Source organism: Papio anubis, chromosome 3 (genome assembly GCF_008728515.1).
Source record: "Papio anubis isolate 15944 chromosome 3, Panubis1.0, whole genome shotgun sequence".
Lineage (NCBI taxonomy): Eukaryota > Metazoa > Chordata > Mammalia > Primates > Cercopithecidae > Papio > Papio anubis.
The window spans coordinates 59,512,978-59,539,359 of NC_044978.1; the positions used below are offsets into that span (position 1 = coordinate 59,512,978).

At 36.6% G+C, this 26,382-nt stretch overlaps 1 pseudogene; it reads right to left on the reverse strand.

Annotated features, from left to right (window-relative positions):
- Positions 1-491: 491 nt before the first annotated feature.
- The window catches only part of LOC101019029, a 44,501-nt pseudogene continuing 18,610 nt past the window's right edge, over positions 492-26,382 (reverse strand).

The window sequence follows — 26,382 nt, forward strand, 5'->3', positions numbered from 1 at the left end:
AACATATGGTTCCATATACTCATATTTAAAATAGCAAATTTTATTTCTAGTAGCAACGTTATGATATTAATGCCTCTTGCTTAAAATGAAGTAAAACTGTGAATGTTAGCAATGTTATTTCACTGAGAAGTAAGAAAGTATTTTAGAAGAGTAAATTGCTAGTTTTTAACTTTCTGTGCATTTTTTGGCTTCAAATAAAATCTTAACAACAATAGTCTCCTTGGGCTTTTCATTGACATCTTTTAAAGTAATTCAGAGGCTGAGGAATGCAGAAGTTAATCACTTTGACTAATTTGTAATTAGCTCTACCTGTATTCCAGAGGAAATGATCAATATTACCATTTGAAGAGGCCAGTCTTAGATCCAGCAACACTTCTAGAACAGCCGCAGTTAATTTTTGACATTCAGTGCCTGTTCCTCACTGGAAAAGCTAAAATTCTCGTATTCAGTCACAATTTATTAGAACTTTTTTTTTTTTAAATAGAGAAAATAAACATTATTTCTTTTTAACTTTTTAAAAATATTGGGTGAAAAAAGTGTTTAAAATTACATAAGTCAGTTATTATTATTAAAATTATTACTGAATCAGTGAAAGATAATTCCTGTCATATGTGTTCAATTTTAAGAAAATAAAAAAAGTTCCCTTGCAGATTAGTTTTCTAACACATTTGACATACTTAAAGTAGAGCTGAAATGTTTTGAAATGTGAAATCAATTTATCTTTAAACAACTTTTAATTTGATTTTCCTGGCAATTCAGAACATCTGTTTTGGGATCTGGTTATACCAAACACTATTTCAGAGACTGAGGAAAACATCAGAAAAACAAGAGAATTTCATTCCTGGGGAAGGGGTGTATATTTTAGTAAGAAAAAGAAATTCAACTTAGGACAATATTATATTTCCCCGATTCTTCAACATGGAGTATGAGATCCCATAAATAGACTCTTGTCGACCATCTCTATTTTATTTTATTATTTAGTTTAGTTTAGTTTCATTTTTCAGTGTTCATTTTCCTTAAATGACCCCCATCACCCTGCAGGCAGGTAGGCGTTGGCAAGAGATGTTCACTTGGCAATATCGCTCTTTGCCCATATTCTGGAAGGTCTCCTTCCAGGAAAAGTAGTTCCAACCAGGCTCCCCGCTGCCAGGAGCGGGTTTTTGCCATGTGTATGACTCGTAGTCCATCTGCCAATCTGGACTCAGCAGAAAGGCAAGCTCCTGGCCTCAGAAGTCGCAGACTCCAGAAATACAGCTGCCGTTGTCGGTTCCAAAGAGGATGACACTGGCAAAGGCATCTTCCTCAGCTTGTCCAGTCGCTTGAACATTCCAGTGATGAGATTGCAAGTCATAAAGGTCTGAGTGAGTTCTTTAGGGAAGAGATATTCTGATTACCACAGGGACCAGTCATCCTTATCAAAGTGCTCCCAGAAATAGGGCAGCACCACAAAGTGTGTGTCCTCGTTGGAGTACTTGTGCTTAAATTCATCCAAAACAAAGGTACTCCTGAGAAAGTGAGCGAAGAAGTCTTTGACCTTGGGCTCAGCAGCCAGCACCTGCTCACGTTCGTCCATCTCCTCCTCAGGAGCGGGGGCAGCCGCCTTTTTCTCCTCCTTCCGCTCAGCCTGGAGCTACTGCTTCCTTTCCCGTGAACCTTTCCCTTTTCATGGGATATCTTTTTCAGACTGGCTTTCTGCAAGCTTTTTAGCATCAAACTGAGCCATGTTCTCAGACAGTTTCACCTTCCATAAGACAGTCCGGAATTGGGGTTGGTTAATGAAGTTGAGGAACCAGTGTTGGTATTGGGAAAGGCCTGGCAGAAAGAAGGCTCCAGGACCTGCTTATAGAGCCACAACAGAGTGCAGACAACTGCGATGTCAGCCAGACGAAGAGTCCTCGGCTTCAAGTGAGCATCTAGCAGCCCCCAGAATTCGCCTCACCTCCGGCTTTGCATTCTCAGTAGCCGGTTTGTTGTAATGCATGATGCCCAAGGTGGGGAACACCGAGGTACCTGCTGGGGGCACTGCGTTGCTATCAGCGGAGCTCACCCACTGCACCACCTCCACTGCTGCCTATGGAGTACTTTCCCACCGTTCCTCATTGCTCACATAGTAGGCAATGGCATTGCTTTCAAACACACAAAATCCATCGTCACTCTCAAATGCTGGAAACTTGCCGTCAGGAAATTTGCGAATAAATTCAGGGGTGCTATTGGTTTGGTCAGAGTGGAAGTGAGGTAGTACAGAGAGCACTCAGACCTGAGCCCCGCTGTACTGAACAGCAATGAGGACCTTAGTTTTCAGGATATGTCCCAGCTACCATGATGATTTCCAATTTAATATTTTAGTATTAGGATAATTTTGAATTTATAGCAAATATACAATATAAAAATATAAACATATAATATATAAAAATATGTAACATAGAACAGTCTATAGTGCTTTCTGGCATCATATAGAACTCCAAATAGAAAATCAGTGAATGAAAATATTTCTATAAAGATGGAAAACATTGCTGTAGTAAAATGTTAATGCCCTAAAAATTAATTATGTCTTTCATAATCAGATGATGAATTAATCATGATGATTCTGTTGCATATTTCTACAGGAAAGCACATTAGATATATGAGTGGTATAACTTCTGAAATCCCCACATATTCAACCTGTACCCCAAAGCCTTATTTATATCTTCAGTTCCTCTATATATTCACAACTCTACTCTTCTATCATTTTCTTTAATCTGATTACTGTCGTGGTCAGTGACTGCCTGAGGCACGTGCAAGGGCAGTTAAAGAATTTACCAAGACAGTAATGAGTTTAGAAAGGCAGATTTATTAGAGAAAAGAGAAGATGCATTGCAAGAAAGCAGTGGGCAGTACAGCAGAGGGAAGGCTGTCTGCAACAAAGCAGGGACTTGATGAGTATTTTAAAGGGTAGTTGCTTGAGCTGAATGCTTGAACCAGGATATTTGGGTGCCAGTGGGCAGTGAGCTGAGTGCTTGGGTTTGATGTTTGGGTGCAAGTGAGCCATCTGCAATTGGCCCAGTTTCTTAAACATTCACTCCCATCTAACCCTGTTTCTTTCCTGCCAGCTAAGCCTATTTATTAATTTTCTTTTAACTCTTTTGGGTTCCACATTCCCCTACCCTCTCTGACAGAATAACAAGAACAAATCTTAGGGATTAAGACAGAGGTCTCATCTTCCAACTACTTTCTGCTGCCCTGGGGCATAAAGCTGACTCTACCTACAGTTATTGGTGGGTAGAGGGACCCCATGGACCACTGTCTCAGGTTATGGGACTTAAAAGGTTGGGCACACCTGGAAGATGGGTCTTGGGAGAGAGAGCATGTTTCTATGGAACTGATGTCTAGCAGAGTCTAAAGGAGACTCTGGGGTCTTTGGGGATAATTCACTGATACCCTTGCATCATCAGAAGCTTGGTATGAAACTGCTACATTCTAGAAAAAAACAAATTTAACCAGTAAGTTAGAGAGACAAGTACTGGAGAGAAGTAGCAGTATAGATGCAATTGGTCCCCGCAGAGGGACCTCATAGAGCCTCCTAGAACCTTCTTTAAGAAATTAGGTATTTGAAAGTGGTTTTCTTCATAATCAAGTGGCCTGTTTCTGTACTTCCCTTGATTTTTGCTGGATATTTCCTGATTGATTTACACGGAAACAACATTCTTCCTGAAGAAACAAGCATGTCCTTCCCTGGGCTACTGTGAGTAGATTAAGGGCTCATCTATTTTGTAGGACTACTCTAGCAGGGGGATTGATTTGTCGATTCATTTTATTTAATGTTTCTCTGATTGTGTCCAGGAATTTTGCAAATTCTTGGGGAAAGAGGAGATAAGGACAACATCTGTAATTCCTGCCACTGCAGCACCAGTTATACTTAAGCTGGCAAGAAAGGAAATTAAGTGAATGACCGTTTCATCTCAGTATATAGGAGACTATTGGAGGCCTAGCGTTGGCATTAGTTCAGTTAAGTTGGCAGTGTAGAGTTGGGAGGTGGAGTTACATATCCTAGAGAACAAGCAGGGATACATAAGCATTAGTTACACAAATAAAGTATAATCCTGATTTTCAGAGCAATACTGTGTTAACTGAGATGAGGCCCACAATGGTGGGAATTTGGTCAGATTTCAGGGTGACATATAGTGTAATTTGTTAAGGAATCTTTTTATGACTTGTTTGGCTCTTTCTAATTTCCCCGCAGATTGTGGGTGCCAGGATGTATGTAAGTAATATTTAATTTGAAGAGCTTCATTTACTCCCTGTGTTATCTGGGAAATAAAAGTGGGGCCATTGTCTGACTGTAGGGAACAAGGAAGTCCAAAATGGGGAGGTATCTGGTCCAAAAGGGCCATGATGACTTCGAAGCCCTGTCAGTTTTTGTGGGAAAGGCTTTTATCCATCCAGTAACAGTATCTACAAAGACTAGCAAGTAAGCATGTGTATAAAATCTAGTTGCCAGTCCTTCTCTGGCAGAGTCCCTCATCTTTGAAAGGGTTTAAGGAGAGGGGCAGGTTTGTGGGCTCCTCTCCGTTAGACTGAAGCAGGGCATTATTAGGAAAGATTTGGAGGGTGGACAGGTCTTTAACAAGAGTGTGTCCAAACAAGTGTGGGCTATCCCTAAATCCCTGGGGAAGGACTGTCCAGGTTCACTGTTGAGAAACATGGGTGGAGGGGTTTTCCCATTCAAAGACGAATAAGAATTGGCAGTCTGAATGTATTGGAATGCAAAATAAGGCATTTTTAAAATCTAATACTGTGAACCATGAAGTGCCAGAGAGAATTTACCCTTAAAGGGTGTAGGGATTGGAAACAACTGGGGTATATAGGGATTACTGCCTCACTGATGGCCCTTAGGTCTTGTACCATTCTATATGTGCTATCTGAGTTTTTAACAGCTACCATCAGGGTTCTATGGCCACTTGCAAAGACTTAATAACCCCATGACCAATAATTTTTCTATTAGAGTCTGTAGGCCCATTTGGGCTTCAAGATTTAAGGCATGTTATGGCATCCTAGGGAAAATATTAGGTATTCAGATGAATATTTACAGAGTCTGCAAACAAGGAACTTTCTTCAGTGGAGATATTCCATACCTCTGGAGGAACTTGTAAAATGGAGGATTTTAGGACCTTGGGGCTTTTGGTGGGAGGAGCTAGTAATGCCAATATTGGGCAGGCATGCTCAGGGAATTTAAAGCTAGTCTGGAGTTTGTCATTGTGTCCCAAGTAATGGGATAGGACAGTAGCTTAGTAGAACCTGGAAAGACTGAGTGAAAACATTTTTCCCCAGGGTACATACTATGGGGAGATAAAGCATCACTGCTGTGGCCTGCCATCTATGCTGGCGAGAAGGATCAAAGACAAAAAGGTAAGCCCAGAAAAACTAATGAGGGCTGAATAATTAGCTCCTGTGTCAAAGGAAGGTGGGGAGGATCTTGACCATGGGAGTATGAAAGAAGGTTCATCTAAAATGTCTGGAGTCAGGAGGAGGAGGTAAGAACTTTGCTAGGCACATTCAACAGTTTCCTTGAAGGTCTGGGTCCCAACCCCAGGGACATAAAAGCCTGGATGTAAGGAACCTCAGGCCTTTTGGAGGAATTTTGACAACACAGATTGAGTTGAAAAAGAGTATTAAAATCCAAAGTCCTATTCAGAGTCTAGGTTAATTGATCTGAGAGTTTATCAACAGACCAAACAACATTACACAAGAAAATTAGGCAATTCTTCTTGAGAGTCTGAGAGCGAAATTTGTCCCAATGTTTTAGGATGCAACCCAGAGGTGAGTCTGAAGGAATACACAAAGTTTGCTCTATGCTGGGACTGGAAAATGATGAGCCACTGGAGGCTGATGTCTGCTGGGGCATGAAGTGCACTTTTTCTGAAGGTGTCCTGACAGGGGAAAGGATACCACTCAAGTCTACTGGGGTACTTTTGAGATGTCCTTCCTAAAGGTATATTGCACCTATTTGGAAAGACCTCCCGGCACTGGGGACAGTACTACTGGGGCCTTGCACTAGATGGCCTGTCCAGGTCAGAGGTATGAAGGTGAAGGGAGAACTCAGCCTGGAACCAGCCCCAGGAGGAAGGATGGGAATGAGGAGACTCATCACTCTGAGGCCACTGGCGATCACCTGATTTGGGAACATTTGGAGCCGGAGGTCTGGCTGCCTTTATGTGAGAATTAGAGTAAGAAGAAGACATGGTTTATGTCACTCAAAATGTATGTGGATTTGCCCTAGAGGAGCTGCTGCTGATAATTCTGCAACATGCGGGGATTTGAGACCTCTGACCAGAAAGGATAGGAGACAACCTTTCTCCCTCTGGACAGGGTAACCAGACGTTTGCCCTTTGGCCCTCTGGCAATACCAGGGAGCTGCGCTGGCCAGATGCCACTAGTTACCAGAGCACTACTAGATGTTGGCTGCTGGAAGTCTGAAAAAAGAAAATGAACTTAGGTCCCTCACCTGAGTGGATGGTGGTAGTCAGACACTTCCATGCAGACAACTTTCAGTTTCACCAGAGTATAGCCCTGGCCATAGACTGTCAGTTGTTTCCATCTTGGGTGCTGTCCACAGAGGGTCCCGAGTTGGAAGACAGAAAGGAAGAGGGGAGAGAGTCACAAAATGTCATGGACAATGACTGCCTGAGACCAGCATGGGTGGTAAAATAATTTACCAAGACAGTCATAAGTTTAGAAAGGCAGATATATTCGAGAAAGGGGAGATATATTGCAAGAGAGCAATGGGCCAAACAGCAGAGGGAAGGCTGTCTGTGATGAAGTGGAGACTAGAGGGGTTTTTAAATGGTCATGCTGCTTGGGCTAAATGCTTGAAACAGGATGCTTGGGTACAGGCATGTGGGGGATCAGTCAGAGTGGTGGGAGAAGCTATAGGGAAAGGAGCAGGCCTTCTGAAAGGTTGGAAGGCTCTGCATAACTTTGGGGGAGAATAAGCTGAAGGCAGCTGTTCTCTTACCCTGAGGCAGAGGGCGAGGAATAGGTACAAGGGAGTATAGGGGGATTTATCTTAAATGGCTTATTTACTTTTGTTGTCCAGAAACTGACCTTTGATCATCCATGTGTGTGACTGCTCCGTGAAAGGGGCAACAATATTAATTACCCACAGATTGTGTTTGCTCCAGGCTTTCAGCATTATATGTGTACTGAATAAAAGCAAGCAGCTCCAGCTGTTTGAGGCTGCCCTTTTCTTCAGTCACTAGCAGCCCCATAGCTGCTCTTACACTGCATACCTGTGTCCGAGTACTCCTTCCATCCTTCTCTCAGCCAGGGTCTGCAGGATGGACCCGGCACAGGTTTGGGTTTAATGTTTGGTTGCAAGTGAGCCATTTAGAGCTGGCCCAGTTTCTCAGAACATTTGCTGTCCTCTATCCCTGTTTCTGTTCCTGCCAGCCAAGCCCATTTTTAATTTTCTTTTGACCCTTAGGATGCCACAGTTATTAATAATTTAACCAAAGAGCTAATTTGTTTGTTATCATTAACAATATACATAAATGCTAAGTGATAAAGCACTAAAAATTCTTTGAAAACTTCAAATACAGAACAAAATGGTCTGTCTTTATACAATGGCACTTCCACTATGTTGACTAAAACAGTTTCCTCAGCCATCAGACAAATCTAGAACTGATATATCCACTTGTTGAACATTAGGCCATGGTACAGTTGGGTTGGTAATAAATTTGTTTTGTATAAAATTTCCCTCTGAAGCTTTTTCTGAGACAGTGGATGGGCCTTTTTAAATGTAGAAATTGACAGAGCCACTGTTTTCCTGATCAGATGTGCCTTCATTATGTTTCTTTCCTAGTGAATCCTTAGATACAATGTAACTTTTGTCTTATATCCTTTGCATTGCTGCGATTAGACTTTTTTTTTCTGTTTTGAGGAATCTGTGTACTTTACTCAAGGCTGCAGTTGATATCTAGTTAATTGATACCACCTTACAGGATAGAGGTCAGGGCCTCACCAATTGATCATCCACTGATCAATATTGCCTTTCCATCCATCAGAATATATCCTTAAGAGACAATGAATAATTCAAGTTGCTGTGGCCATGCATACTAAATGTGGCTTCATAAAATCTCCTTTTATTATCATTTCTGTATGTTATCTCTGATTTATAACTTACTTTTTGAAACAGTTTTACTGGTTAAGTAATGGATTCAGTTTCTCTAAAGTTTTCAAAACACTCAAAAGGAAGTTTTGTAGAACTTCTGGGTGGAGTAATTTTAATTACGTTAATATCATAGAAGCCAAGAGAGAAAATATAAGGACAAAGTGCATAATAACAGTGCCAATCAGATTATTGATCTCAATCATTAGAAGTCCATCAGCCAGCACCTTTCTAATAGTGCAACACATATTACAGATTTAATGAGTCTATATTTTTCAATATCCTTTATTGTTGAAAAGGATATTTTTCAATATCCTTTATTGTTTCAATATCCTTTATCCTTATTCCTCACTCTGGTCTACTCCTTATATCTTACCAAATAAATGTATAAAAATGTCTAGCCTCTTTCTTCATAATAACAGATATGTTGAATCTATGACTTATACCTCAAATCAACCAAAATGATGAGTTAATGGGTTCCTCCCATGTGGTTCCACTGTTATCTTTGTTTTATATTTTGCATGAGTGTAAATCTTTCTCCAATTATAGTTTTTGCCATTGCTACTCGTGTTTGACATATTGCATCTTGTCAGCCACTTCTACTCTCATTCAAAGATTAAAGTCCTATGCACTTTTGGAAAACTTTTTGAAATATTAGGCAGAAGCATTTGGTACCTTATATAGTTTGGATATTTTCCCCCTCCAAATCGCATGTTGAAATGTGATCCCCAATATTGGAGGTGGGGCCTGTTGGGAGGTATTTGAATCAAGACGTTGGTTCCCTCATGAAAGGCGTGGTGCCGCTCTTGTGGTAATTAGTTCTCTGTAGTGAGATTTTATTCTTTTAGTTACCAGGAGATTTAACTCTTAAAGAGTTTGGCACCTCCTGCCTCTCTCTCTTGCTCCCTCTCTCACCATGTGACACGACTGCCCCCCCTTCATCTTCTGTCATGAGTAAAAGCTTCCTGAGGCCTCACCAGAAACTAAACCAATGCTGACGCCATGCTTATACAGCTTGTGGAACCATAAGCCAAATAAATTTATTTTCCTTATAAATTACCCAGCCTCTGATATTCCTTTACACATTAAGTTATTCCACTAGGAAAGCTTTCTAACTTGTATACTCATGTTGAATACTTTTAGGGTGGACAAGTTGTTCCTCACTGTCAATTCATAAACCAGTGTGATGAAAGGAGCACATATATTGCATCAGAAAACTGGACTGCACTTAATTTTCAAAAATTCATATCTTAAGAGGGTGTTACAATTTGCAAATTTCTTATTTCCAGAAGTCCAGAAGACTATGGTAGGTTGACTTCAGTCTTCATAGGAACGTATAACATCACACTTTCTGAGCACATCCTATGAGTGCATGCTTAAAGCCAGTAATAAGCTTCAGAAAGCTACTGCTAATGATGTTGTTATCTCAGCTGAAACTTCCATGGAGTCTGCTGCTGCTTTAGTCTTCTCTTGATTCTGCAAAGTGGCATGATCCCGAGCATATGCTTCCAATTTACCAGCTAAATCTGTGTCTGAGGAACTCTTGCTTTCTTTGATGGCGGCTTACCTGTTAACTGAAGTCAGGCCAAAACTCTTTGGAATTTGATGAATATACTCTTGAACATGAAACACTGGAAGAATATTTTGTTTTAGAGTAGAAAACATCTTGTAAACCAACTATTTCATGCATAGTGCCAGCAGCATTGCCAGATTTGCCATCTGTGTAGCAAAAGTCTGTCTATTCATGTTTTATAATTAGAAGATTAAAAGGTAAAGGAGTGACTTCTCAGTTTCTTTCACCAGAGCCTGAGCTATGACTTGGGTCCTCACTATAGCCACCATATAATTGTCATCCCTCCTAAGTGAATCTTTTCAGTTCAGATCCTTTCAGTTATTTGTCAAGACTGGAGAGAAGATGGTTGCTTTAGGTGAAAGTTTTAATTTACATGACCTTTAACATCCTTATGACTCAAATCCTTTATGATTTCCAACAGAACCTCAAGGATAGTTTGTCCATGCTTCCAGGACCACCAAGTCCTTTTTCTACTCCGAGGCTGACTTCTCAGGAAGGCACAACTCCAGTAAAGCTCTGCTGGATCCTTCTCCATTCTTTTTACTTTAAAAACAGTTTAATCACATGGATATGCTATTTATATTAGAAAGTTGGCATTAGTTATCTTCTAATATATAAAAGTTTACCCTAAAACTTAGCTTAAAAAACATTCATTATCTCACACAGATTCTGCAGGTCAGGAACTTGGAAGAAGCTTAGCTACCTGTCTCTAGCAGTAGATCTCTTATAAAGCTGCAAACAAGCTATCTGCTGGAGCTGCAGTTATCAAAAGGCTTAACTAGACTCGTGGTATCTACTTCCAAGCCCTCACATGTAGCTATTGGCAGTAGGCCTCAGTTCCTACTGATATATAAGCCTCGAAGATATAGTTATTTTGCATATATGGATATAAATGTGATGACATGAAAATGTTAATAAAGTTGATGTGGAGAGAAATTAATCAATTTTGTTTTGACAATGATAAGTTTCAGGTAACCATGAAGAACTCAGTTATACTAGATATTTGGAGATTCAACACTGTTTTACTTGGGAAAATTCAGAGATTGGGATAAAGATTTGGTATTTTTATAGTCATAAACTATGCAAGGCATGGAATAAAATCTCAAAACAAGAGGTGGGAACTGAATAGTGCAGGAACAGAAAAAAATATATATAAGCAAAAAGAAAAAAAAAAGACCTTTCATGAATGAAGGGAAAAAAAATAAATCATTGCATTATGGCTCATGAAGTTATGGGAAGAAAGTGAGTTCCAAGAACAGGTTCAAAAACATCAAGAAGATGAACACACACACACACACACACACACACACACACACAGCCTCAAATTAGATAACTGGTGCCTTCTCAAGCCACGATTTTGTGATTTCAGTACTATTCACCTCCAGCATCATGGGTTCCCCACAATACTATTAACTGGGATTAATTTTGATGAGGCTTTTACTACCAGCTTTTTAAAAACTCATTTATCCAAATTTTTAGAGCATTAACCAGCAAACTTAATCAGACACCGGATCGTGTAGTGTTCACCTTCTGTCAGCATGTCACTGTCTTTAGCTATAAAGCTGATTGACACGATTCCGAATGGAAAAAGGTATGGGAAACTGAATATAAAGGAAAAACATTTGACTGTAGATTCAAAACATATGAGAGGAGAAAATACCTGAATAAATATACTTCTGCTTAACATTTATTGAAACAAGCTAGGATACTAACAACATTTTTATTTAAATGTCATGTGTCTTTTTATGCTATATTACAAGAAACTGCTATTTACTTGATCATTTTCTTATACAAAGTCACCTTGCAGAGGCATGTCATGAAATTCTCTCTCCTTCTGCCCATGATACCAGTTAGTGGTGGAGCGTCTCAATCACCCACTTCTCCTCACACCCAGACTCTCAGGAGGTTACAGCTTTGGGAGGATGGGGTGAGGAGTTCCAGTCCAGGAAAGGGACTAGGAATTTAAGCAGTTGAGGCCGTCTCAGCTGGAGAAGGCGCAAATGAGATAGTAAGTCATCCAATATCTCAAGCTAACCAGATATCTCAGATGTGTCAGAGTACATTACCCCAAGCATGGCCATGTGAATGTGAGTGGAGAGGCGTGAAGAGAGGAAATATAAGAAACAGTGCAGTGAGGGTAAGCTAGCACTGCAGCAGCTTGCTTGATGGCAGAGCCAGGACATTACATGGCACTACAATCCAGGGCACCCGAGTGAGAGCAAAAAAGAGGATGGGAATTGTGAAAACCTCAAAGGATTTCCATTAACCCCTCACCCACAACAGCATCCCCTCCCCTTAGGCCAGGATTCAAAGGGCTGTGATTCCGCCTTCTATTTACTGCTTTATTTTCCTGAAATTGATGTGGCTGTAGGGAAAGGTTATTTACAAATCGTAACAGCAACAGTAAACTAGATCAATTAGGAGTTAAAATCCTGGTTCAGCCTCTCATTAGCAGCGTGGCTGGGATAGGCTCTTGACTTCTAAATCTTAGTTTCCTCAACTGCAATACATAAGGTTGATCCTATATGTAACTATCCTTTGGAATTGCAAAATGTAAGTGAAATAATTGCCTTTTATTAAATAATTTCTAAGTGCTTTATAAGCCTCATCATATATAAATCTGTGCAACACCCCATGAGTGGGTTGTTTACAGAAGGTGGAACTAATAGAGAAGATGGCTAAGATTTCTGATACTACAAAACTGGAAAATTACAGAGCTGCTCTCAAACTCAGGTATGCTTAGTTTTGAAGTAAATATATTTGACCCCTGCCTGGCAAAAGGTAAACATTTAAATATTTCCTGCTATCATTATTAATATTAAAAATGAAAACTGGAAAAATACAAAATGACTAATGGTAAAAATAATTACTATTATCACTGTTCGAATAACAATACATATCTATTGAGTACCAGTATATGATCAGAGCCTTTGCATATATCATGCCATTCAATTGTGAAACATTTTTTATTTATTTATTTTTTTGAGATAGAGTCTCTTGCTCTGACACCAGGCCGGAGTGCAGTGGCACAATCTCTGCTCACTGCAACCTCTGCCTCCCAGGTTCAAGCGATTCTCCTGCCCTAGCCTCCTGAGTAGCTGGGACTACAGGTGTGCACAACCACACCCAGTTAATTTCCGTATTTTTAGTAAAGACGGGGTTTCACCATGTTGGCCAGGATGGTCTCAGTCGCTTGACCTCGTGATCCGCCTGCCTCAGCCTCCCAAAGTGCTGGGATTACAGGCATGAGGCACCATGCCCAGCCATGAAACATCTTTATGAGACTAGGGCCATTATTATTCCATATTCAAAGATGAGCATACTGAGGTACAGAATGTTGCAATAACTTGCTCATGATCACATAGGTAGTAAATGGAGGAGTGAAAATCCAGACCATGCCAATGTGACTGGAGAATCTGCAGTGAGCACTTATCTATACTGCCTGTCCCTACTTAATCCAACTTCTCTTTCTTAACCAGGTTCTATATTTTTTTGTTTCTGTGTGTGTGTGAGTGCATGTGTATGCATTTCAATTGTAGTATTCAAATTAAAATATTCAAAAGTTGTATTCATAATGTATTTCACATTTTATGCTGCTTTTTTCTTCCAGCATTGTCTCATAAGTTTTTCTTATATTCTTTTTCAATTGCTTTAATTATATTTATTTTATTCATGAATAACATTATATACAGTAATGTTCTAAAATTGTGGAGGTATTCTTCTATGATTGGACATTATATTTAGCTTGTATTTGATTTTTGCATAACATAAATAACTCTACAATTTATTTTTATAGATATGAGCTTTATTTTAGTTATCAAATTATTTCTAAGCTAAATTTTTAGAAGATAAATTGTTACATTAAAGTACATGAAACTGTTTATTATTTCTTATACATAATAACCAATACTTCACTGAATGGTCACCACGTTCTCCAATAATAGCATCAAAAGAGAATATCAAGAAAATAACTGTAAAAACAAGGAATCTCATTTTTGTTTATATATATATATTGTTTGTTTATATATATATATATATAGTTTGTTTATATATATAGAGAGAGAGAGAGAAAGAGAGAGAGAGTCCAAATGATGCTTCAATAGCCACTGGAATGTGCATGGCTTGAGAGTGTGCATCCAGCAGAAGTGATGAGTTATGGAGTTCCCACAATCATTTCTGTACCCCGAGCCCCAGCAACACATGTACAAGAAAGCTTGCCAAGGCTTTCTTGGATTCAGAGGCCACTGAACCGCACACCTAACCCCCTCCAAAGTCAATAGGGAACACTCAATCTTGGGCTCATTAACATTGTGCCATAACCAGTAGAGCTAATTTTCCTACTAATACCTCACAGCATATACTTAATAAGTTCTTGTTTCCCATCTTTTGCTCAGTCTCATATGCCTACATTCTCTCCTGCTCCTCAGAGTTCCCAATAGCCTCGAACTTCAAACTTTACAAACCGTTTTCATTTTCCGTAATAACTTCACAAAGATCTGACTCTTTTAAAGATCTTTTCATTTGGAGAATATAGGAAAGGATTTTATCAACATTTTCTGAGCCATTATATCTCTGGATCTATCAGCTTTTTGTGCCATTCTACCACATCTCTCTGTTTTTAAAAATTATTTTTAAATAATTGTATGTATTTTAGATGTTTAGCATGACGTTTTAATATATATTCATATACATAGTGAAATGATTACTACAGTCATGCAAATTAACATATCCATCTCCTCACACAGTTACCATTTTCTTTCTTTTTTTGTGGCGAAAGCACATGAAATCTCCTCTTTTTTTCCCTTTTTTAAAAAATTTTTTTGAGATGGAGACTCGCTCTGTCGCCTAGGCAGTGGTGCGATCTTGGCTCACTGCAAGTTCCACCTCCCAGGTTCACGCCATTCTCCTGCCTCAGCCTCCCAAGTGACTGAGACTATAAGCGCCCGCCACCGCGCCCGGCTAATTTTTTTGTTTCCTGTGTATTTTTATTAGAGACGAGGTTTCAGCGTGTTAGCCAGGATGATCTCGATCTCCTGCCCTCATGACCTGCCCTCCTCGGCCTCACAAAGTGCTGGGATTACAGGCGTGAGACACCACGCCCGACCGAAATCTACTTTCTCAGCAAATTTCTAATGTGCAATACAGTATTTATTACTGACTGTAGTCATCATGCTGTACATTGAATCTCTAAACTTCATCCTGCTCAACTGCATTTGTGCCCTTTGCCCATCTCTCAGTTTTTTTCTTACCTCCTTGCCTCTGGTAACTACAGTTCTACTCTCACTTCTATGTCTTTGACTTTTTTAGATTCCACGTTTAAGTGGGAATATGCAGTACTTTTTTTGTGTGTCTAGCTTATTGCACTTAGCCTAATGTCCATTAAGTTCATCAATGTAATTGCAAATGGCAGGATTTTTTTCATCTCTCTTGAACTTCTGAATTTACAGTTGATCCTGAATACTACATCTTTAACAACAGTTTGTATAGTAAGCATCTGCAATAAGTGTGTACATTGACAACTGAGTTTTTGTGTCAGTCTTATAATGGTTATTTTGTGAGGTTTTTGTTTTTGTTTTTTTTTTTTCGTTAGTTGAGGCTTTGATCTTTTGGAGCACAAGGAAGCTGTTTTCTAGACTTTGTGGTCCATTGGTAATATCGTTAATCTAGCTATTTTACTCAGGTTCTCTACAAATAATGTAAAAATACAAAGTATGCTCCTGTGGTGGCATCTGTTTTATTTGGAGCTTTGTGGAATTCATTGAAATATTATTAATGGCTAACTTCAATTTCTAAATTCTGTCATATTAGTGAAATGTGATTGCATTTTTAAAGAAAACTCAATGTTAAAATAAGCTTCATGTCTTAATATGAGAGCATTGCTTTGAGTTGTTTTTATATTCTAAGGTAAACATATGTAATGGTTTAAGTGAAAGAAAAAAATATCCCAGAGTAAATGTTATCTGATTAGTCCATTTACAACTTCTTTTAGGCTTTACATATGACAAGATTACTCACAAAACTATTCTAGCTTGTCCATGGCACAGCTATTTTAAAACACCCCATTATCAAAGGGTTCATTATTATTATTATTTCAGTTGTTTAAGCATTTCTTAAGGCACTATTGTGAGGCTATAATTTCTTCTAGGTGCTAATGAAACAAGGATAAATAAGACATTGTCCTTCCTGTACAATGAGGTTTACAGTACAGTAAGAAAAACAAAACATAAGCATATCACCACAGTTCGATGTAACAACTGCTAAGCTAGAGGTATGCACAAAGTGGAAACACTTGTGAAACCTTTATTTGCTTTTGATGGCACTAACATTTGCCACTATTTTGTTCAGTGTATGAAATAATGTAGTCTCCCGCTTTTCTATTTTTTATTTTACAAAGTCCTCTTGCTGTTCAAGGTAAGCATATGAGGGCCCATATTAAATGTTTATTTTCCTATAATGATGTTGAGATGATAATATTTACTAACTTTCTTTGAATTACAGCAAAAATAAGAGTTTTTAAAAGGCATTGCTTATTTTGATCTAGCACCTTGACACTTCTATCTGTCCTTACTTTGAAGATGATTCTAAAAGGAAATTTCAGATACACTCAGGTAAAAAGATTTACATAAAACACCCCAAACTCCCAGCTGAAAGATATATCATTCTACATAGAAAAATGTGTTTTAAACTTATTCATGCTTTGCCAGACAATGATGACAATACAAACTAGTCTTCTCCAACGTATACAGAGGTCCCCTTTTGATATGTAATTTGTTATTGCTTAGCAATTCGTTAAGTTTCCAAACAGTTCTTTAAAAGTGAGTCAAGAGGCAATACTTACATGTATTTGCCCACTTGATAGTTTGTTGTCTAAACTGAAAAACTTGAGATATTTTGATATATTAAGAATATAGAGTTCTGTTAATTCAAATTTCCCTCATCTAATCTATACAAAATAATTTTGATGAAATACTTATTGCTTTCAGAAAGGTAACAATATTGTTCTTACCATGTACTTTAAGTATACACATTTATTAAATATGATAAACCTGCCCTTAGACATCAAGCAGATTCTCTAAGTATTAGCCCATTAGCTCCCTGTTGAAGAAGCTTCTTAGATAGCATTCCCTAAAATGAAAACCCAAACACAGGAAATAAAGATCTTTTAGCTTTACATATTTTACATGTTTTGTTAATGGCCCTTATTTGGAAGTGTGTAATAAGTTTTGGTTTACATGGCTGTTCATCCCACTAAACTATGGCCTCAGTATCGTACATCATACCCTAGTAAACATATTAATCATATTAGTGAATGAACATGTGATCATCCTCAGATATTAAAATAACAAATATAACAAAATTAAATGTAGAAACTTTCTTCATGCCCTGTTTATTGCTTTTATGTAAAATGTAGTGTTGAATTGAGAAAAGGGTTTTTAAATGTAATTAGAATAAGAGAAGTCACATTTTTAAAAAAGAAGGAAGAGGATCCCTTAATGCTTACTGTGATGCCATTAAATTACAAGATAAACCAACAGGCATAAAGAAAGTTTTAGGATTTTTTTCATTAGATTTGCCATGCTCATTAGTCTTTGAGTTAAGACTTTGCTTCTGTCTGTTTTACGAAGATTTAGTTACGGTTTATAGAAGTGAAGAGGAAGTAGGAACTGATGTGGGAAATTGCCTTGCTAAGAACCCTGGTTTATAGTGGTGATAAACATAAGTCAAAGAGTCCAACAATCTTGAAATTGATTTTTATGCAATGAACAGATGGCGAGCCACATAAAAAATGCTTAAAGAGTAAATACTGTAATATAGAGAAATACTTATGCTACTGTGTTAATTGCAAAAGGAAAATATACACTTTTACAACAATTAGTTCTGTAAAAACAAGTATTTGTTGATCCTACTATGTGCACAGTACTTTGTTAGTTGCTAGAAATACAGTAATGGTGAAGACAGAGAGTTCTTGTTTTAGAGCCTACAACCTAGTTAGATTTGTGTGGGAGTGGGAGGCTGAATGCAGACAATTAAACAGATATTTAATGGAAATGTTTTACCTCCTAAAAGGGGGAAGTTGCAAGCTGCCTCAGAAACAGCTGTGTGAAACAATTTTAAATCAAAGAACCAAGGAAGGCTTCTAGGAGGAAAATCTCATAAAATGCATTTCAATTAAATTTTAAAAATAGACAAGATATCAAGCTACTACTACTACCTGTGATTATGTCTAGGAATAAAACTATATACGGCAGATCTCACTTTTTTTCTATTTTTCTCTATGTTTCAGATTGGTACTGTTTAGTAGAGATAGCTTCTATAAAGGGAAAAATGAATTATAGATTAAGATGACAAAATAACAATAAAAGGATATAAGTTAACTTAGGTACAAAGATGTTAATGAAAGAATAAAGAACAGGAACTTGCATAGGAAGAATTTCCAACAGATCTAAATTATGTACTGGTTAAATGTGTACACCTATATGCTCATTTTAGGCAGTAGGCCAAGGTGCAACAAGATACTTAGATATAATAGAATGTTAAAATAACTCCAAGATGGAGAAAATCAAGAAGCCAATTGCCCCTCTTCATAGCTGTTCTCAATCAGCCTCTCAGTCCCTCTCCTTCTCTGTCAACATATTTAGTATCTACTCTCCACATGATTCCTTTTCATTCTTCTCTGAAGAGTGAAGTTATGTGCCAATTTTGTTTATTTATTTATAATGGAACTTTTTAAATGACTCATTTTTATGATGTATTTGTGATATTTAGTATAGAATAATGTACATGACTTTTTAGAACATTAAAATTTTCCCCAAATACTGGATGTACTTAAAGATCTCAAGGATTAATTTGTACTTCAAATGGTACAACAAACAATATAACCAATAACTTTCCAAATGAGGATTGTATGATGACAAAATATTTTGTATCTATACTGCATTTTGTGCCTAATATATAGTAGATTCAGTAAATTAGTCTTAATGACTGATGAAACAAATGAATAAATTAAAATATTGCTACATATAGACTAATACTTTCAGCCAGGGACAAAAATTTACTCCTTTAACTTCAAAATACTCATGAGTCTGTTGTTATGAGTTCACTCAATAAAATTGATCATAAGGATGTGAGTACACTTATGTTCATTGTCTATAATTATGTAAAAGATGCCTTGTTGTATACCCCTTAGTATTACTTTTAAAACAGTGAAAAGATATTTAGGTGAAAACTTTGCTTTTAAATCATAAAAGCATACAAAAAATAATCAACAATTTATTTAATAATTTTAGAAATGTTACTTTATTTGCACATGAAGTAATGAAATTATTTTTGAAACCAGCAAATGTGTAAGTCCCTCCTTGTGGTGCATAAAATTCACTTGAGCTATGGTCGTGCACTTTATAAGTAAGTGTTTACCTTTTCATCTGATCCTCTGAGAAATGAATGGCTAATATGAATCTTGAAGTCAAGATAGTATCAGTAAAACTAAAATCAAGAATAAAATACTAACTAGATTAGTGGTGGAAAGAACTCAGAAAAGAGAGGAACCTCAGTTATTTAGTACTTAATAGGTGGTTAAGTTATCATCATAGAGAAGTAAAGCAAATCTTTGGTAAAATTAGAACCCTCATCATTATAAAAATGAAATGGATTTTTATATTACCAAAGAGGATTAACAAAGGATGCTCATATTTTATTAATTTTGGAAACTCATATAGTCAATACTAATTCTTTAAGGCATTATTAATATTTGGAAACAATGTGATTTACTCTCTCTGTGTATGTAAATATATATCTATATATGTGTGTGTACATGGTTATTTAGATAACAGATTTTTTTTTTTCCTAATTTGAAGTGTTCATTTGAGCAATATAGTAATCAAATTCAACAATACTTTGGAGTTGTGTTTTAGATCTAAATTCAAATATTAAACTATACTATTGCAGTATCACACAAGTATATGAGGAGACTTCAAAAAGTTTGTGGAAAATAAAATTGAAGATAAAAATACAAACATAAACTGAATTTCTCAACATAAGCTCTATCAAGACACTATTTAAGACACTTTTGTAAGGAATGATATCAGTCATTAGTCCATCCTTAAAAAACTGAGGGTCTTAGGAATTTAACCATGCCAATGCAGTCCTTTTTATGTTATTAACTGAAGAAAAATGGGTGCCTTTCAAAGATTTTTTTGATTAAGAAACATCAACAAGTCAGAATGAGCCAGATCAGGACTGTAAGGTGAATGCCTAATGATTTTCTACAGAAACTCACAAAAATGCCCTTGTTAGATGAAAGGAATGAGCGGGAGTGCTGTGATGGTGGAGAACTCTTCTCTGGTGAAGCTTTCCCAGGCATCTCGTTATTAAAGCTTTGGATATCAAGACATTCTCATAATTAGCAACTTTTTTTATTCTTTGGCCCTCCAGAAAGTCATCAAACAATATTCCTTGCATATTCCAAAAAACTGTTGCATGATCTTTGCTCTTGACTGGTTCACTTTTGCTTTAACTGAAACACTTTTACCTCTTGATAGCCACTGCTTTGATTGTGCTTTGACTTCAGGATCATACTGGTAAAGCCATGTTTCATCTTCTATTACAGTTCTTCCAAGAAATTCTTCTCATTTGTTTACCATTTCCCTTGAAAGCTCTGCTCTCATCTGCAGCTGATCTGGATACAATGATTTGGCAACTACTGAATAGAAAATGTGCTCAACTTCAATTTTTCAGTCGGGATTGTGTAAACTGAACCAACTGAAGTGTCTACAGTGTTGGCTATTTTTCTCCCTGTTAGTCATTAGTCCTCATCAATCAGAACATAAACAAGATGAATTTTTTTCTCACAAGTTGGTGTTAGATGGTCTACCATCGGTGGCTTAATCATCAACATTGTCTTGTCCCTTCTACAAAAGTTCTCCATTTGTAAACTGCTAATACTTTAGAGCTTTGATCCCATACACTTTTTCATAAAGCATCAATTATTTCACCATTCTTTCACCCAAGCTTCATCATAAATTTAATGTTTGTTCTTCAGTTTTATCAAAATGTATGTTGCTCTGACAGGGGACTCTTCAAACTGATGTCTTATCTGTCTTGGTGCTTCAAAGGCGATCAGGTTCAGACATGATATAAAAAGTTAATATGAATTTATTTTGGTGTAAAAAAATTAAAATCCGTGCATCATTTTTTCATAGTATGTATTTTCCATGTATTTTTTGAGGAATCTTAATATTGAGCCAATAATATAAAATGGAAATGATATAAAAATGCTGGTTTCATAGTCAAAATTAGTTGAATATTATTATTTTTATATGAAATGACATAAAATTTTAAATTAATAGACTAATATAACAAGTGTGCATTTGTACCGCCAAATCTAAAATAAAAGTTGAAATAATACAAAAAACTTAATAGGCTCGTTTTAAGAATTGTTTTAAATTCACAGAAACTGTGTGCAGATAGTATAGAGTCTCCACATACTTCCTATCACATACACACAATTTCCCCTCTGACTAATATCCTGTATTAGTGTGGTACATTGTTACAATTAATGAACATATTGATATATTGATACGTTATTATGAAGTATAGTTCATAATTTATACTAAGGTTCACTTTTTGTTGTACAGTTCTATGTTTTTCACAAATGCATGTCATGTATCCACCATTACAATCTCATACAGAATATTTCACTGTCCTGGAAAACCTCTGTGCTTAACCTATTCACCCCATGCTCTGTCTTCCAAAACCCAGGCAACCACTGAGCTTTTTAACCTTATCTACAGTATTGTCTTTTCCAGAATGTCACAGAGTCAGAATTATATTATATACAGGCTTTTCAGACTGACTTTTTTTTTTACTTAGTAATATGATTTAAGGTTCTTCAATGCCTTTTTGTGGCTTAATAGATCATCTCTTCTTATTGTTAAATAACACCCCATTTCATGTAATATATATGGTATTTGTTAATCCATTCAACCTACTGAAAGGTGTCTTGGTTGCTTCTTTCCAGCTTTTGGCAATTATAAATAAAGCTGCTATATGCGTTCATGTGCATGTTTATATTAGATATACATTTTCAAACTCATTAGGTAAATACCTAAGAATGAGACTGTTGCATCATATGGTTAAGACTCTGTTTAGCTTTGCAAGAAATTGTCAAACTGTCTTCCAATATCACTATACCATTTTGCAGTCCCACCAGCAATGAATAACTTTTTCTTTTCCTTCTGGTATTCCTATTACACGCATTTATACCTTTTGTAATTGTCCCACAGTTCAGCATATTGTGTTTAAAATTTTTGTCTTCAGTTTTCTTTTGTCTTTACATTTCAGTTTGGGAAGTATTTATGGACATATCTTGAATCTCACTGATTTTTTTTTAATTGGTGGTGCACACTCTAGCTAGAAGTCCATCAAAGGCATCTGCCATTTCTATTACAGTCGTTTTTATTTCTTGCATTTCCTTTTAATTCTTTCAGAGTTTTCATTTCTCTACAATGTTCATCTATTCTTGCATGTTGTCTGCTTTTTCTATTATAGTCCTTAACATTTTAATCTTTATTTCAATTCACTTTCTGTTAATTACAGAATTAATGTTATATTCACATTGGGTTCTGATTCTTGCTTTGCTTCTCCAGATTTTTTTCCTCTTTTACCATGTTTTTAAATGTTTCGTTGAAAGCCACACAGGATGTATTGGGTAACAGCAACTGAGGTAATTAGGCTTTTAGTGTGAGGACCAGTGTCAATCTTGCTAGGAACTATGCCGTACAAGCTATAGTTGCCAGATGCATCAGTTTCTTCTAGTTCCCTTGTCTATTTCTTCTCCTGTTGTCTTTGAATTTCAGTAAGAACTCCTTCAATAAATTGTGTGTCTTCCAGCTCTCTCAATTGTAATCCACTATTCTTATAACGGAGCACTGTTGATGGGATGGTAAAATGTTAGGGACAGGAAGCATTCTGTAATTTTATGATTAAATCTCAGTCTTGAGCCAGCTTCTCTAAGCTGTTGATGTTCAGCATTTCTTAGCCTTTATTCTATCTCCTGTAAGGTGACAGAAATGCTACAGTTGGCTAATTGTTTTTCCTTCCAAGTCATATAAGGCTCTGGTAAAGTAGTTTCATTTAGAGAGCAGGCCTTTATTATGGAGAATGCTCTGAGCACTTTAGTTACTTTTCTTTTCCCTATACCTGCATAAGACTGGGCCCCCAAAGGCCTCTCCACCTTGTAATCTAGTGATTAGGATTTGGTACTTCCAACATTGTGGCCTAGGTTCAATTCTCAGTCAGGGAATCAGTCCCCTGGAGATCTAAATTCTTTAACTCAAAAGGAAAAGAAGTGGGGAAACTGGGCTCCCAGGAATTTCTAATTCTCAAACTATATAATCGCAAGCAGATTGTGAATTCAAACTGGTTTACTAGAGGCTGTGTGTTTGAGTTTACAAGCAGCCTCTAGCAAATCATCAAAAGTACTATTTAAGTGTTCCTACCAGTCACTGGGTCCAGTGGCTTCTCTGCTTCAGGTAAGCTGACCTTGGCTGTGATTCTCTCTATTGACCTGTCTCTCCATATTTCAGAGTGGCAATTTGCCCTGGGACTTCAATTTTAAGATGGCTCTAAGAAAATTCATTTTAATTTGCTTATCTTTTTACTTGTGGGAACAAGAGTGACTGCTTCTAAGCTTTTTGTATGTCAGAGCTGAAACTGAAAATATAACATAACTTTTTAAGGAAAACATTGCCCAATATTAAAAGCTCCCATACAATTTTAATATAATGGAGAGAAAAATAAAAACTTTTATCAAATTATTCATTTGGCTTTCCATTAAATCACTAAACAGCATTTATTGCAGTATTCTAATTTTGGACACATGATTTTCTCACCATACATAATTTTCACAAAAGTGTCACAAAATAATCCCAAACCCCTAACGATGTCAATCAGCTAGGACAGTTATTTACAGGACATTGTTGCTACAGCTTTTTTCAGTTACAGAGTTTTACGGTGCTAAGGTTCACATGGCCCACTGATCACACTTTTTTTCCCCAAAAAATATCATAGGCAGCCTCCTAGATAAATTTCAGATATTTATCTAAACTTATGGACTGTGCTAATTACTATTAAGCTTTCTCTAACATTGAACAAAATTTATATTTCCTCTTGAGTGGTGTCATTGCCAATTCCTTTGTCTATTTCACATTTCATAGTTCTCAGAACTTATTTTATGTGTACCACAATTTCATGAACAAAACCCTTTGGCCATTTTTTTTTAAATCTGTGTATTCATGTGTTTCATCACCTTTGTAAATTTGTAGTCATTATTCCTAAATGTATTTCCCCTCTTTTACACTCTCTATTCTTGCTCTCCGGAATGCTAATTAGATCTTCTAGTTGTAGTTTTCCTTAATTTCTCTTTCATATTTTCTGGAAGCGATCCTATCAGTGCTGAATCCTAGGTAATTCCTTCAGATATATCTTCAGAATAATTCTGCATTCAGCTATGTAGAAACCCTTTACATTTCTGCACTGTGGTTTTTATGTATGTTTTTTTTACAGTTGTTTTAGTTTTCATGTTTTTCATATCTGAAAGTTCTATTGTTTCTTTTTCAGATATGCCTGGTCATCCCTAAAAATCACTTATTTAATACCTTTAAAAAACATTTTTTTATAGTTGTGTAGCATTCCGTGGTTTATATGTACCATATTTTCTTTATCCAATTTATCACTGATGGGCATTTAGGTTGATTCCATGTCTTTGCTATTGTGAACAGTGCTGCAATGAAAATACGTGTGCACGTGTCCTTATAATAGAATGATTTATATTCCTTTGGGTATATACTCAGTATTGGGATTGCCAGGTTATATTGGATTTCAGTAGACCCAGTAGTAGTAATTGCATCAAGATGAGCTGAATCTTTAGAATAAGTTGCAAGACTAGATACAACTAATATATCTGCCAAATTTTTTTTCTCATGAATGACATCCACTTTCAGTTTTGTTTCAGAATTATATTCCCTAAAATGGGGGGAAAAAAAAGCATTTTGTTTATGACCATTATATAGCCTATATCTTTCATTTAGAGAGCACGCCTTTATTATGGAGAAGGTTCTGGGCACTTTAAAGTAGTTACTTTTCCTTTCTTGCAGATTGTGATGGGTGGTGGAGTGTCTAACCATGTTAATTGTTTCAACTGACACAACTCGCTTGTGGTTTTCCTCATTATATGCTTGGTTACCACTGTAACCTCATTCCTTGATTTTAATTGTAGAAATCTTATAAATATATTGGCAATGCTTTCTTTTAAGGAAGTTTTACATCTTCTAGGACAGGCATAAGTTGCCAATGATCTGAAACTCTTCAACTCCAATGAAGGCCCCAGATCCATGCAAGAGCGCTATTGGCCTGAGAATCAGTGCTTTATTGCAATACTTCTTTTGGCAACTGTCTCCAGGACAACTTCATTCCTTCACATACCTCATTACTCTCTGTTTTAGCTCAGACACAAGCTCATAGGTAATAAAGATGAGGAGGAGGCAGACCAGGAGGAGAAGGAAGAAGAATTTGAATTTTCAATGTCAATGGAAAACTTGCTTACATTTGCAAGTTGTCATTAGATCAAAAATCTGTGTTATTTTGGACCTAGTTTCCTGATGTAGGAAGTTCTATCAGAACCTGTAGTCTACCAGAAGCAGATACTCCAAAGGATTTTCTTTTTAGAATCCACAATGCATTACTATTTCATATTCAATCTATTGGGCAACTAATTACTCTTAATAATTTAATATAGCATGCTATTAATTCTTGCATATTGCATATATTGACAATGGAATTTTAACTATAAATGCAATACTTTACATTTCAATTTATATTAAATTGAATTTCACTGTTTTGATCCAGCAAATATATATTATTTTAATCTTAATTGTTGCACTGAATAAATTTGTGATTCTTCTTTGCATTAGGTTATCTGCAAATTTGATACATTAATAAAAGAAGGAGCAAATTAGTCTAGGCTGCTGACTCCCTTTCATAACTCAATTCTAGAAATGCCATGGAATTAAAAAGAAACTCTGAAAAACTAGAAAGGCTACAGAAAATCCTTGGGGAAGAGTTGAGACAAAGTGCTTCCATGCAGAGGAGGGCAGATTAGCTTGAGAGAGTGAGAAAGAGGATTTAAATTATATTTTTCTTGTTTTTTGCCACATTGCCTTTGGTGGATGATTTTCTGGGTTTATAACACTAGTACAGGAACACACTAGAAAAATGGAATCCCTTAATGTATTAAAAATGACACATTAAGAATTTTTCAGGAATGTGATAAAAATTCTATATCATCAATGTATTTCATCATGTAAAGACACTGTTCTAGGCACTGAGATTAAAGTAAAAAATAAATAAACAGAAATCTTGCCCTCATGGAATTTATATTTTGATGAATGAAATAATAGTGACACATAATAGTGCCTATAACATGTTAGACCTGGTTCTAAGTGCTTTCATTTATCTTTGCTCATAGAACTTTTACAGCACCCACATGAATTCAGTGCTAGTGTTATTAATATTTCCTTTTACTCATGAAGATCTGAAGGGCACGGGAATTATGAAACTTACCTGAAGTCCCACAGTTTATGAGTGTGATGGAGCCCGAGTTCCAACTATG